Consider the following 15,010-nt stretch of genomic DNA (forward strand, 5'->3'; position numbering starts at 1 on the left):
ATTAAGACTAAACCTTTATTGACTTTAGCATTTGCTCCTATTTGCTTCATGTGAACAAAGAGCACAACTTAAACTTGGAAAATTTAAGGCCAAAGATATGACTTTGAAAAAATGATGTTTAATTTTAAAACTTGGGGTTATTCTCACAAAGTAAGGAGATACTAAGGAAGCAATTGTGTCTAAGAAAGACAGCACCATGCCAAACAAGCTTATATGTGTTTCCGCATTAGCTAAAATGTCACCATGTTGGCCCTTATTGAAATAAATATGTATAATTTGTTAACGAAATACAGTGATTAAAGGAAGAAATGTCACAATATAAAAATAAGGAGATATGGCATGATTCCCAATGACACTTTTATCCTTGAGTACCAAATAACAACGATGTAAAAATTAAAAACTCTGAAATCATATAGTACATCTACATATGGCAGAAATTCTATCGAGAAGTAAAATTATTAAACAAGCTCAAAATTAAATGAATATAAAACGTTCAGAGGAGGCATTGGAAAAGGAGGAAGTCTTATACAACGACGTAATACTCGAACTTTCTTCCAAGAATATGAAAATAAAACCTACAAAATACACAGCGTACTCACAACGTAGCATGATTATATGATTATACAACTTATGAAACGAAGACATTCTACACTTCTGCTCATGTGCAACAGAAATTATTTTATTCTAAACAGAGAAGTACAATTAATGCTTTAAAAAAGTTTGACGATAGGAGAAAGACAATGCCGTGACGCTCGAATTTTCTTCCAAGAATTTGAAAAGAAAAATCACAAAATATATGCGTACTCACAAAGTAGCATAGTTATATCATTATACAGATTGTGAAACGAAGACATTCTACATTCTGCTTATGTGCAACGGAAATTATTTGAAATTGAGAAGTGCACTAAATGCTTGCCAAAATGCATTGCCCAAAAAGTGTTGTAAACTCAGCGTACGAATGCAACCTATTGTGACTTTTATCAATAGTGCTTGAACCAGACACTAACGACTGCTATAAATAAAACCACTCATTAGCTGTCAAGTTCCGAATGCAAAATATATCGATGTGTTTTTGTTGTTGTATGATGAATGAACTAATTAGCAATGTACTATTACTATGTTTCAATATTGGAGTGCCCTTTATTTCTTGTTAGGAAAAACAAACACTTAATTGTTTTCTTTAAAATAAAAACAATTGAAAAATTAGAAGTCGAAAGAACCCTTCCCGTTATTTTGTTCATTTGAACCGATTTCAATTAATAAAGTATAAACAGTGTGTTTTGTAAGTAGTGGCAGCACCTCATAAAAAATCTTACAGCCTTTATTGACCATGCTACCCTCTATCAGTTGTTAATTTAATATGCTCTATTTGCTTTTTTTCTACTGTATAACTATCAAATACAAGAAATTCGGCAAATATTTGATACAGGACAAGACAAGACTTAGTATGGACTCTTTTTAGCCTCTTACATGAGATAGATATGGCCATCTTCCCTGGATTTCTTTCATTACCGGAGGAGTCGAAATTCTAGTTGTTAAAACCTATTGGATTTGAAAACAGGAACGAAATTACTAAAAATTGTTAAAAAACAAAGGTGTATAGCTTATTTTTTTCTAAAACGCATCAAATTGAATATTGGTTTTGGTTAAGAATAACCTTATTATCCATGTTTGCGATAATTACTATAAAATATTTCCAAAATATATAAAAATATGTCAAGCTTTTGTGATGTTAGGGTCATCCAATATAACAAATGCATTGGTTCAAATCCCGCTGCGGGAAGTGCATAATATTTATTACCATAAATTTGCAGTTCTTACATTGTTGGGCTAAATTACAGGCGTGATATACGATGAAATAAGTACATACTTTAATCCGAAATAGACAATAATGATATATTCTACAAAAAAGCAACCCCTAGGAACCTTTTATTAAAAAATCGCAAAATTTTTTTATGCGATGACCGTTAATGAAGCGATCACGTTTTAAATATTTAGAAAAAAATCAAAGTATTTTGGTGAATTATGTTAATTAAAAGTCGTTCAAAGTTAAAAAAAATTCAATTTCATTTTACTGCAGACAATGTAATTTTTGAGTGCGATTGTGAACTGAAGGACAATGGTGGTGTCGCGAATACTGAACTGTAAGAAAAACATAACCTTGAGGCTGCAAATTTTAATTATAGAACCTCCCTTATTGCAAATGTGAAATTTTATATTCTGAAACGGCTTTGAACCTTTAGCCGAACTAAGAACTCAAAGAAAATTCAATTATTTTACAACGTTCATCATAGCCATACTACTTATTATCTACGAAATCCAATACTTCCTTCAGAATAATCTATTTCTTATACTGATCTGATAGTACCATTCGGTAGGTAAAAAGGTACAGGAAATTTATCTTTTCTAGAAACAATAAAACAAAGGAATGAAAATCGATGAATCTATTAGAAATGTAGATTACATTTTTTAATGTAATATGAATAAAAGGAGATGTTTAGTAAACGTCAATAAGACAGCCACCCAAGGACAAAATGACAAAAAAATCATCTAGAGGTCAACATGTAGTTTTTGATAATATGCAGGTGTCTATACAAAACGAAAAGCTGAAAATAATCCCTAGTTGATAAGAGCTGTTACTATATCCAACTAAAACTATAAAAATTGTGAGACAAGAACATTAATATATGTGACGGCGTTACGCTATTTGTAAAGATGTCATTACCGTACTTTAAATTTCAAACAATTTACTAACAAAAAGTACACAATTGAGCACATAAAAAAATCAGAACTAGAAAACCACATTACTCTAAAATGATAGTATATAATTATTCTTCAGTTTTCCTTACCGACGAAATTTTATAAATCTAAAACCTATAAACACTGTTATTTTGATTAGCGTAAGGTATACTTAACACATTCTATATTAAACAGACTCCATTCATGTTCAGCTCTAAATTATGATCTGTTTATAATGACTAATCCCTGCAGTTCAGCAGACAGCTTCTTTTGAATGCCCATTGTTTGTATGAAATAGGATTAATATTTTCAATAAATACTTTATTTTCTTGTCGTCTTTTGGATCTTGCAACTTGAATAAATGGAAACACAAATGAATTAAAATTCTTCGCTAAAGACTCTGACTTACATTTTATCAAAAAAGTTGAAAGTTTTTGTCTTAAGATGTGTTCTGCCTGAATTATGAAAATTTTAGCGAATATAAGTTATTTATATTCGAAAATCAAGGTGGCGTATGACGTTTAAACAGAAGGCACCCAATACTTTTCTTCGAACTATTCTAAAATCAATACAATTATTTTATGTTTTCTTTCTATATATACGACCATACGCGCATGGTTGGACCATATAAGTATATGCATATAGTCATGACCGTACGCAAATGGTCCAAATACTCATATGGTCCGGAACATACATATTATAACAAAGATAAGGAGACAACTATTTAATGTGAAGTTTCTAATATCTAGTTTTATTATCATATATGATAGCAAGTAAGATAAATATAAAAGTTTTCTATAAGCAAGAAATAAAAAAAAAAAACATCAAACAAACAAAATCGCCTTTATTAAGTTATGACGCATCAAATTGAATAGTTTGTAAAATCATGTAAAGGCAACTATTTGAAAGTAAACATTAATACTCCTCAGTTTATTCTGACGTTAAACATCATTCCAGTGATTTTTGCGTTATATATAGTTGTAGTATTATTTAGGAGTTGTAAGTGATTTACCATTTTGGGGGCGTGACAAAAAAAACTTGGCTGTTGCACAACTGACGTTTTACTAAATAGCTCGAAAGACCATTTTGAATTTCAAATTTTGTTTGTCTACAATTAAAATTTACATTTATAAGGTAGTCATGTCGGGAAGTGTGCTAGTCTACTGAAAACATTATTACACATTAAATCAGTTACATTTTGTTTTAATTTTATTTAGTGGTTGACACCTTATTACATGAAAGCACGCAAGCTCTGATAATCTATCAAAAGGAAACCTCCTGATTGGCATTCCTTCTTGCATCGATTTAAATTGGGTATTTAATTAAAGAGGGTATTTTCAATATTGCTACTGACTATATTGATTGTCTACCAGCAGTCTTCATATGAAATTTTGATCGACTGGTTGTCATAAGACCAATATCCACTTTTACGATTTGATTGCAAAGAAAATAACCAAATACAGATGTTTTACCAATACCATTGGTTAATATCGAAAGTTTTCAGTGTAAATTAGATTGATAAAAACAATTACACAATATTTCTGACCAGCATTAATACAAACAGGCCCTGTTGTGACTGGAAGATATTCTTCGTTTGGTTTACAAAAAGGTTTTTGAAAAATCTTGATGTCATTATGGAAATTTTGGCAAGATCATTAGAAGTGCACTTGATAGTTATCCATTGAAGGCAGCGTTCCAGTCATCACTACTTTTAAAAATAGTCATATACAATCATTTATTTCCAATTTCTTAAAAAAAATCCCTTTTATAAACGAATTTGTTGACCAGTTGGAATATAAAAAAGAAAACATAGTTTTCAAATTTTTTACTTCAATTTGGCCTTGCTACTTGTCTTCTCGGAATAACTCTTGCTATGTCGCATGCTTAAATGCTTGTTTTCTTTGTAACAGTAATCTGTGAAAAGCTCACCAGATCTTATGTTGGAAAATGTTGTCAATATGCTGCATTTAGATAACGTTTTTACATTAATTCTTACTTAATTGCAATCAATTTTTGATGGCTCAGATTGAAGATACTCTTCAAAAGGGGTCAACCAACAAACATTTTTTGTCTTTAGTTAGCATAAAATAAGTATATGTGGCATGATTGACAATTATCCACCAAAGCCAAACGACGTTGATATACGCAACTAGAGGTCATCGAACGGCATTAAACATTGAGCAAAACCAATGTCATATAGTAAGCTTTGCCTTTTGCTTACAACAAGAATGCCTGCTTAATTTCTTTATCTAAACCTTGACAGTGTCACAAAGGGACGACTTCAATCTAGAATCTATGAATAACTTGATGATTTCAGAATTTTCAACTTCTCATTTCTCAGCAGTTGAATCCCCAATGTTCATTCGTATTGCGTTTACATATCGTAATTGATACGTTTAGCTCGTTCATGTATATATTGTACATTACACGGACATCATCAACAGGGATGTCCCTCTGACACAAAAATATGAGAAGAACGACTGAAATCAACACTACGTAGGTTGTAGGGCCACCATCATGAAATGGTTGACCGACACGACGTTTTAGTGTCTCAACTCACTTATAATATGTTTTTGCGACCTTAGATCTTTAAATAGCTGTATAGTCGTTTGTTCTGTAATGTTGATGATTGTGTATTCCGTATTATGATATGTTGACTAACTTTTATTATTTATCATTATTGTGTTGCGTGCATATAGGAGACTACGACCCTGTCAAAGCACAACGCCTCGCTCCTTATGAATTTTATGCGACACCTTCAGGTTATGTTTTGTACCTTTATTTGTATGTTCTGAATGGATTTATGAGGCATGAACATTGGTAAACTACTGTTACGTCTAATTTATTGTTTGTGGTACTAATATATCACCTTTTTCGTCATGTTATCTTTTTTTGGTCAGAAATTCTGACAAAACTTTAATATCTGTAGTCCATTATAAGCACCAATAATGTTAAATATTGCATATAAACTCATTTTACTACTTGTCAATAAGTGTACACCTATAGATAATCAGTTTATATTTGTCATCTATTTCTATTTCACCCACTTTGCACAATGAGTAAAAACAGGAAATTCTTTCATGTTTTTGTAAAAGTTTTTCAGAATTGTTTTCGCGACAATCAAATCAACATCAAAAAGATATAGCGATAAAATATTTTAAAATAAGTGACATTTAATTACATATTCAGGTAAACAACAAACTTGGTTTCACTAGAAAAAAATCATAAGAATAACTTATCTCTTTTACAATTAATACCAATATTTTATGTAACAGCATAAGAATAATATAGTTTGTATCTGTAATAGAGATCAATCAAACGACGTTTTGAAATTCAACACACAAAAGTTTCATTGAATACATAATTCACACAAAAAGTTTTTGTAGAGCAGAAATGAAAAGAAAAAATTTACCAACATATACCAAGTTGTATACTAGTAAACATTAGTATATAATAAAAGATCATAGTACACAAAGAGGCTGATTATGTATCGCCTACACCGATTGTTAGAGGGGTATTTTGTTTTCTTGTCTATACATCTAGCTTTCCGATATTAGGTAAACGTGTTTAAGGTCGGTTAGAATTTTGGTTTAAAGTAGTTTGTAATCACACAAAGATGAAACTTAGTACACATGTTCATTATTAAATTATATTTATGTTTGCTTTCAGGAAGGTATATTATTTAGCATAAACGTATGTTTGTATTTCATTTTTTTTTCTAAATAAATATATAATGATGATGTCTTTTCAAGTGTTTATAAATTAGATCTTACTGTACACTGTCGGTACGGAATCATTGTATCATATAGTTGTCTAAATAATTGCATTAAGAATTTCAATTTGTTTATAAAATATAACAGAGAAGATGTGGTATGATTGTCAATGAGACAACTCTCCAAAAGAGACCAAATGACATAGAAATTAATAACTATAGGTAACCGTAAGGCCTTCAACAATGAGCAAAGCCCATACCGCATAGTCCGCTATAAAAGGCCCCGAAATGACAAATGTTAAACAATTCAAACGAGAAAACTAACGGTCAAATTTATGTACAAAATAATGAACGAAAAACAAATATGTTTGTGATAAAACAAAAATTGTCACCACCGACAAGTATCTAGTGGGATATTTTACGTCAATTCGATTATCGTCGTACCACGGGTAAAGCCCTGCACGCGGTTCGACATTGTCTTGAAATCTAATTGTTTATGATCTCGCGTGCTTATTTCCAACTGAACCTCGATGAACTCCTATATGTGTCTGCGGTAATTGAAACATAAGATTTTACAGTCACAACCTTAAGTATTCCTTATAAGAAGTTATTACAATTTCGGGAAATTAACATATATATTAACTCTATATTAAATCTATAGGTTTGAACGTTGTTTTCTTTTTAGATTTGTTTATATTTTTTCGTTTGGGCTTGTATTATATTTGCATTCGAGTTTATATGATCCGTTCATCCTGTTTCGACTTTTCACAATTCAAGAGTCTATCCTAAATTGAGGTAAATTATATGGCCTTCCAAATACCGTTTCGATTCCTAACATCACTAAAGAGACATTAATTGTCGAAATCCGGATATGGTGTACTAATTTTTGCACATTTTGTTTGCGGTATACCATCTTTTCCGCAAGTTTATTGTTTTCTGTTTGGTATTAAATTAATAGTTTAGATCCATTTTGTGACACCTGGTGATCCGTTTATTTGGCAATCGCCAATGGCAGTCAGCAGAGTTTAAGAACATCCGTTGTTCGACCTGCTAGTCAAATGCGATTTGTTAAAATATACTTTTTCACTTTTTAGGTCTTTTGGAAAATGTTGTTTGTGCTGTAGTTGGACCCCTCTACCAAGAAATTTGTTTTGCATGCACACGTATAAAAATTGCGGTTTTTATCCAACGCAATCATAGGTTTGAACGTTGTTTTCAATTTAGACTTGTTTATATTTTTTTCGTTTGGGCTTGTATTATATTTGCCTTCGGGTTTATATGATCCGTTCATCCTATTTCGACTCTTCAAAATTCAAGAGTCTATCCTAAATTGAGGTAAATTATATGTCCTTCCAAATACCGTTTCGATTCCTAACATCACTGAAGAGACATTAGTTGTCGAAATCCGGATATGGTGTACTAATTTTTGCACCTTTTGTTTGCGGTATACCATCTTTTCCGCAAGTTTATTGTTTTTTGTTTGATATTAAATTAATAGTTTAGATCCATTTTGTTACACCTGGTGATCCGTTTATTTGGCAATCACCAACGGCAGTCAGCAGGGTTTAAGAACATCCGTTGTTCGACCTGCTAGTCAAATGCGTTTTGTTAAAATATACTTTTTCACTTTTTAGGTCTTTTGGAAAATGTTGTTTGTGCTGTAGTTATTCCCATCTACCAAGAAATTTGTTTTGCATGCGCACGTATAAAAATTGCGGTTTTTATCCAACGCATTCAGAGGTTTGAACGTTGTTTTCAATTTAGACTTGTTTAAATCTATAGTTGATATTCGTCCAAGGATTTGAAATGATACAGTTGACTTACGTAATTGTAGAATTTTTTATTTTGACTTATTTTAAGAATTCTCGAACGTTTTAAAAATATCAACAGTATTTCTTTAATGCAAAAAGATAACACAACTGTTTCAATGATATGATGGATTCCGACATGTACAGAATGATTAATTTGACATTCATCGACACGGCTTTGACTGTTATGTTGACTTATGCGAAAAATTTGACTGTAATGTTTATTTGAGCCTAGACCGTTTAGACTGTAGTGTTCATTTGGTTTTCTAATTATGTTTTCTTGTGTTTGCTTGAAGAGGGTGTTTTCCCTTTGTTTCAGAAACACCATTCCCATTGGAATAAATTTCACATTTTATACATGCACAAAGTATCGACATGCAGTTCTTGTTATTTTCTTTATTTGGACGTGCTGATAAAGTATTCATCATTCAAATGGGTTTGAATTGTTAAATTAGAACTTTTATAAAGGACTATGACTATGATAGTACGCCTACAACTATAGCACTTGCTACAAATATTCCTTTAATATTATGTTTGTACCTTTATTTCTTTTATAAAATAATAAATCGTTTTCATATATGAATTGGATTAAAGGTACCACTATACAACAGAAAAATGTTTCCATAGAAAAACTGAATGGTTCTATTATTAATAAATAAAAATCAAAACTCAGTTCAGGAACTTAATTGTATGGACTGAAATAGTTCAGCCAAATACTTCTGGCTCGATAATCACAATCAAACTTACTAATGAAATGCATTGATTTCAAATGTCTTCTGCTAAATACATTTTATTTAACATATGGATCTTGAACGCCTAATAACGTTAACATTCAGTGGCTTGTGGAGCAAATGCTTTCTTATTGATTACAAGAATATGAATGTGAAGTAAGCTATACTAGTATGAAAAAAGTAAAAATAAAAAAAAACCGAACTCCAAGGAAAATTCAAAACGGAAAGTCCCTTATCAAATGGCAAAATCAAAAGCTCATACACATCAAACGAATGGATAACAACCGTCATATTCCTGACTTGGTACAGGCATTTTCCCATGTAGAAAATGGTGGAGTAAACCTGGTTTTATAGCTAGCTAGCTAAACCTCTCACTTGTATGACAGTCGTATAAAATTCCATTATATTGACAAAAATGTGTGAACAAAACAAACAGACACAATAGGTAAAAATGTCAAAAATAAGGGTACAGCAGTCAAGATTGTGTTATAATCTTAATCACTTTAAAAACAAACAAATATGTCAACAAAGAAAAACAAAATGGCTTATAGACAAAGCACATAAGCAAAAACGAAAGACAAGAATAAAAAAAATGACCATAGCACAATAACACAATGGCAGGATGTATAAGTACCGAGCCACGCCAAAAGGATATTACCAAAAATGGACTCAACATTAAAGGTAATAATTTACGAAGACAAATAAAAGAACATTATAACACGTAATTAAGATGATAAACGACGTCAGTACCTAGAATCTATATTTCAAGACCATCATGTATTATTTGTGAAGTTGATACGGAATATTTATCAACAAGGTCTTCCGATGAACTTTTTTAGAAAAAGGACGAGACGTTCTTTGACATAAACCTGGTTCATCAACTTTCTGTTCAGGTGACGTTTTATAAAGTCTGAGTAGCAGCTGCAAGCTCTTGAATGCCGAATGAGTTGGAAAATGTATATCCCATATGCAGGTGAAGTTGGTATGTTGCTATTAAGGTGGGGGAAATTGATAATTTCAAAATTAAAATCGTCTCGTTTGTCATAGATTCTGGTATTGAGATGACCGCCGATGTCAAATTCGAGGTATAAGTCTAAAAATGAGGCGGAGGAAGTCGTGTCTGTCGTTTCTTTAATTTCTAGTTCTGGAAAATTATTAGGATGCGAAATGAGTCCTGCCAAGGTAAAACAGTAAAACTCCATTGTCATAAAAACATTCGAATACATGGTATCAGATTGGTTTTTTACGCTGAGCTTTGAACGATACAAATACAATTTTAAACAGAAAGTATTAAATTCAAGATTAACATAATTATAATGAATGCTCGGCATCATAGTAAATAAAGGCAACAGTAGTATACCGCTGTTCGAAATTCATAAATCGACTGAGAAAAAAAAACAAATCCGGGTTACAAACTAAAACTGAGGGAAACACATCAAACATAAGAGGAGAAGTACGACACAACAGAAACACAATATTAAAATGCAACACACACATAAACGAACTATAATATGACAATGGCCATTTTCCTGACTTGGTACAGAACATTTTAAGAAAAAATGGTGGGTTGAACCTGGTTTTGTGGCTAGCCAAACCTTTTATGGCAATGTTAAATATAACATTTAAATGACAACATTACATGACAGGACTACAATACAAATAAATGGGAGAACATATAGGACAAAGAAACATACGAATAATAGCTAACAAAAGGTACCAGGTGTAAAATTTAATACGCAAGACGCGCGTTTCGTCCACACAAGATTAACCAGTGACGCTCAGATCAAAAAGGTATGAAAGCCAAAACAAGTTCAAAGTTGAAGAGCATGAGAACCAAAAGTTCCAAAAAGTTGTGCCAAATACGGCTAAGGTTATATGTCTGGGATAAGAAAATCCTTAGTATTTAGAATAATTCATACTTTTGCAAACAGTAAATTTATAAAAATGACTATATAATAGATATACATGAGAACACCGAAGTGGTGACTAACTACAGAATAAAAACGGATACATAAAACAACATAAACCAGCACATAAAAATTCACAGCCGAGTTAGCCAAAGAGATCAACGCTAAAAAAAGGGGTGACGTCACATTTGAATTTCTGGAATTTCCCCAAAATAGGATAGAATTAGGATAGAATTCAAGATTTGGTTTATAATACTCATATAACATTTATCAATAACAATGAAAATTACAATACTAATTAATATAAAATGTGGTAGTAATAAGATAATTAATAGTATTATCTAGCTATGTCGGTGTTTCTTTTAAATCAAACTGTAAACCAAATATATCGTATAAATTTAGTTGACCCAAACTAAAATCTAATTAACGAACTGGGAGATAAATAATCTTTACCATAACACACGAATACAACAGAAAAAAAATAAGATTTACAACTACAAACGATAAGACATTTGACAAAATCCGATGAGAATAACAAATATAACATCAAAACTAAATACATGAATTTTGGATAGAAAGGTACCGTGACACGTCTTATAGCAATGCGAATTCACACTCAGCAAAACAGTCACAATCGGGAATAAGTCACGTTCGGTAATTAAAAGATCAAACGACGTAATGTCAAACCACAATCTAACACGTGGTAAAAATGTCCTTAGTTAGTTTGGACAAAGACACATCGTATGGATCGACCAATTCGTGATGGTGTCCGTAAAATTTACGGAGTGTCATTTTTAATCTGTTCTCCTCATAACTTTGTTGGAGCAGTTTCTGCGTTAGGAGCACACTCCTGTATATGATTTCCGTATAGTGTGAACATGCACGAGCATAACGTATCAACTGAGATATGCAAACACCATACGAAGGGGCAGAGGGTATGTTACTGCTGAGAAATGGGAAATTGATAATTGGGAAGTTGAAATCGTCCCGTTTATCATAGATTTTTGTGTGAAGTCGTCCATCTGTGTCAATATTGAGGAGAAGATCAAGGTATGAAGCAGTCCTTCTATTATCAGTAGTATCCTTAATTTCAAGTTCACTGGGATATATAAGATGTAAGTATTGGCTGAAATATGGGTTATTCAATGATAGGACATCATCAATATATCGGAAAGTAAAATTAAAGAATTTCGCAAGGTGCTTTTTCTTTTTGTCTTTTAGAAGGAATGAATAAAAGAGATGAGGAAGATAACAAAGAGAATCCAAGAGAAACTGACAACGCCATTGCAAAAAACGAAAAACTACTTAAGGACTAATAGCAGTCTGCAAAAACAATACTGAAGGGTAAGCAGACCCTGCTACCCATGAGGCACCCGTTGTGTTGCTCATTTAAGTACAAATATGGTGATTAGTCTAATTCGATGATGTCACATTCAACGAAAAGCGCACAGGATTATGGGTTTCCTCCACTTCACCACTTCAAACCCTTGGTTTAATAGCTTCCTTGTTATCAGCAACCTTCTATCTCAATAATATTTGCATTAATTATGTAAATGGATGAAAATTGACTCGGACATATACAAATGTCACTATGGAAAAACAATTTGAACATTTTGACAACATTTTACAATTTTAAAACACATATTAAATTCTGTAAATCCGTATATTTTGTCAATTTATACATGCAAATGTATTTTTTTCTATTTTTTGTTTGTTTCTTGTTTTGCCTTTAATTCTACTTCGGTTATTAAGCCCCGTATAGTTTTGTACATTTTGCTCTTAACTCTTGCATCTGTGCTTTTCTTATGAATCTAAAATGGCCTTCATACATTGAATAGTATGGACTCTTTTTGGAGAATAAACAAAAACCTGGCATATATAATAATTCAATAGAACGGCAAACTTAAGTCTAAGCATATATTTAACTTATTCTTGCAAGAGCAGTATTCTTTATGATGATACATATCTTACAGACTATAAGTAGACGGTTATCTTATTCTAATTACTAATTACATGATAAGTAATCAGCTATTAAATAGCTTTTAACGTAGGCAAAGTTCTAAAGCATAAAAATATTCACTGATGTAAAACATTATTATACCGGTTTAGACAGTAGTGTAGTTATTTGAAAGATTTCCCTAATCTGAACGTATGAAGCAATCCTCCAAATCTTAACTCTTTTGATGTAGGATATTTCATTTCAAGAGCCCTTGTGTAATGACGTGTTCACATTGACACTGACAAAGACAAAGGCCATGCTAGGCAAACTCACATGGTGTGTTATAGCGTAGGATTATATCCTAATGAAAACCTTAAAGTATAATTTCATCTAATGGATTTTAACTTTAATTATTAATTCAACAAAAAAAGCACTCAGAAATAAAACAAAACACATATTGTTCAGTGTTTCTTTTATCATTTAATAATTAATCTGACGATAGCAACAAAATATGCACAATGTATTGAATTTGGCGCGAGAAAAAGCAGATAAACACCATGTTATTTATTTCTAGTTTGACTGTCACATGATTTAAATGATACACTTTTATTTATAATTTGATGATATTTTTATAGCATCTGTTTAATTACATTTATGGTTTGATAAACCATTTAAAATACTGTGAGCACATGAAAAGAAAATTTTAAAACTGTACTATATTTTGTTTAAAAGGCTGAGGAATTCATACAAGAGTAAAACAGCACAAGACCTTCATAAATGCAAACACGTGCAGGAAAGTGCACAACATCTTATAAATCTGTCTTTTTAATCACATTTTGATATTTTAAATTTATAAATTATAATTTACCTGAATGAGAAAAATTAGTAGTGACATCCAAACTATTACTTCAGCTTTTTCTAGACTTCTATAATAAGACCAGACTGACCGGCATGCAGTCACAATAGATTCGGTTTACCACAAATTAATCAGTTTAGTCAGATTTCATACTAACATCAATAAAGAGAAAGACATATTTTCACTATAATTAACAACCGTGCGCACAGTTCAGAAGAAACATCAGGTCTGATTAATTGTTTCTGATAAATCGAAGTTTTATAGAAACTCTACATGATGCTTTTATACAAGCAAACCAAACTTTTATAAAGTATTATTGTCTTTTGATTTGCATTGAAATCATAAGTTATATAATATATTGAAGAAGGATATGGATATGTATCTGGCTAGAAATACTATGAAAAAACTTATATCAAAAGCAGCTATAATTAAACTAGAAACTAATTCTGATGAGAAGTATCAACTATTGGTTTGACTTTGCACTTTTTTTACATAGAAAAGATATTTTTCTCCATGATTTTAGAAAAATAAATGATCTCTGATATATCCATAAAATTAGTTAATACCAATCAAGCCCATTTTCTAAAAGTCGTTTGATATTTACTAACATTCACAATACAATACAATATCTTTATTCTCATAACCATTGCAGATACATAGGTACAGAGAGGGTGCAGCATATGTGCATGAATATGCATATATTTACAGACATTTATATACAATACAGTATAACAGCTTCGTGGGTGTTGTTTTAGGATCTACCAACATTGTGTCGTCTTTCTAAAATGCTACTCAATTATAGATGCTTAAAGATTGCCTAATATACAATTTTTATTTTCAAAAAATTTCTGGTATTTTTCCGAAGTAGGAATAAGAAAGATGTTCCAAATATACAAATTTCATCATTTTGGTTTCAGGTGTTCTTTGATGAAAATTGTACAAAAAACATGATTATTTTTTAATTGCAACGTATAATGGTAACTAACATTTTGATTTTATGACTGTGATTCAAATTATTGAAAACAAATCTTTTCAGTACATGGTTTGGACTGTTTGAAAATCAAATGCCACTATATTTCATCAACTATTCGATTTTGCAAAATTGCCCGTGTGAGTAAAATAATTCCAGGAAGAATTGGCCGTTCCTCTTTAAGCGATATACATCAGTTTTGATATGCTTTCGGTCTACTTAAATAGATTGATTGTTGACGACGTTATGAAAAAATCGGCATAATTTTCAGGATAAATGTGTTTTTCTTTTTAAAGCTTTAAAGAACGGTGTTCACTTATCATTTATCAAAATTTGCAGTAAATTTTG

The 15,010-nt window shown here is 31.3% G+C and overlaps 1 protein-coding gene across 1 annotated transcript in view; it reads right to left on the bottom strand.

The window, feature by feature from the left end:
• The window catches only part of LOC127732192 (P2Y purinoceptor 4-like), a 68,627-nt gene extending 54,724 nt beyond the window's left edge, over positions 1-13,903 (bottom strand). The window contains exon 1 of the mRNA XM_052241268.1: positions 13,705-13,903. The gene's annotated coding sequence lies outside the window, so the exon portion shown is untranslated. The remainder of the gene's footprint in view (positions 1-13,704) is intronic.
• Positions 13,904-15,010: the final 1,107 nt, after the last annotated feature.

This window comes from Mytilus californianus, unplaced genomic scaffold, assembly GCF_021869535.1.
Source record: "Mytilus californianus isolate M0D057914Y unplaced genomic scaffold, xbMytCali1.0.p SCAF_1, whole genome shotgun sequence".
NCBI classification, from domain to species: domain Eukaryota; kingdom Metazoa; phylum Mollusca; class Bivalvia; order Mytilida; family Mytilidae; genus Mytilus; species Mytilus californianus.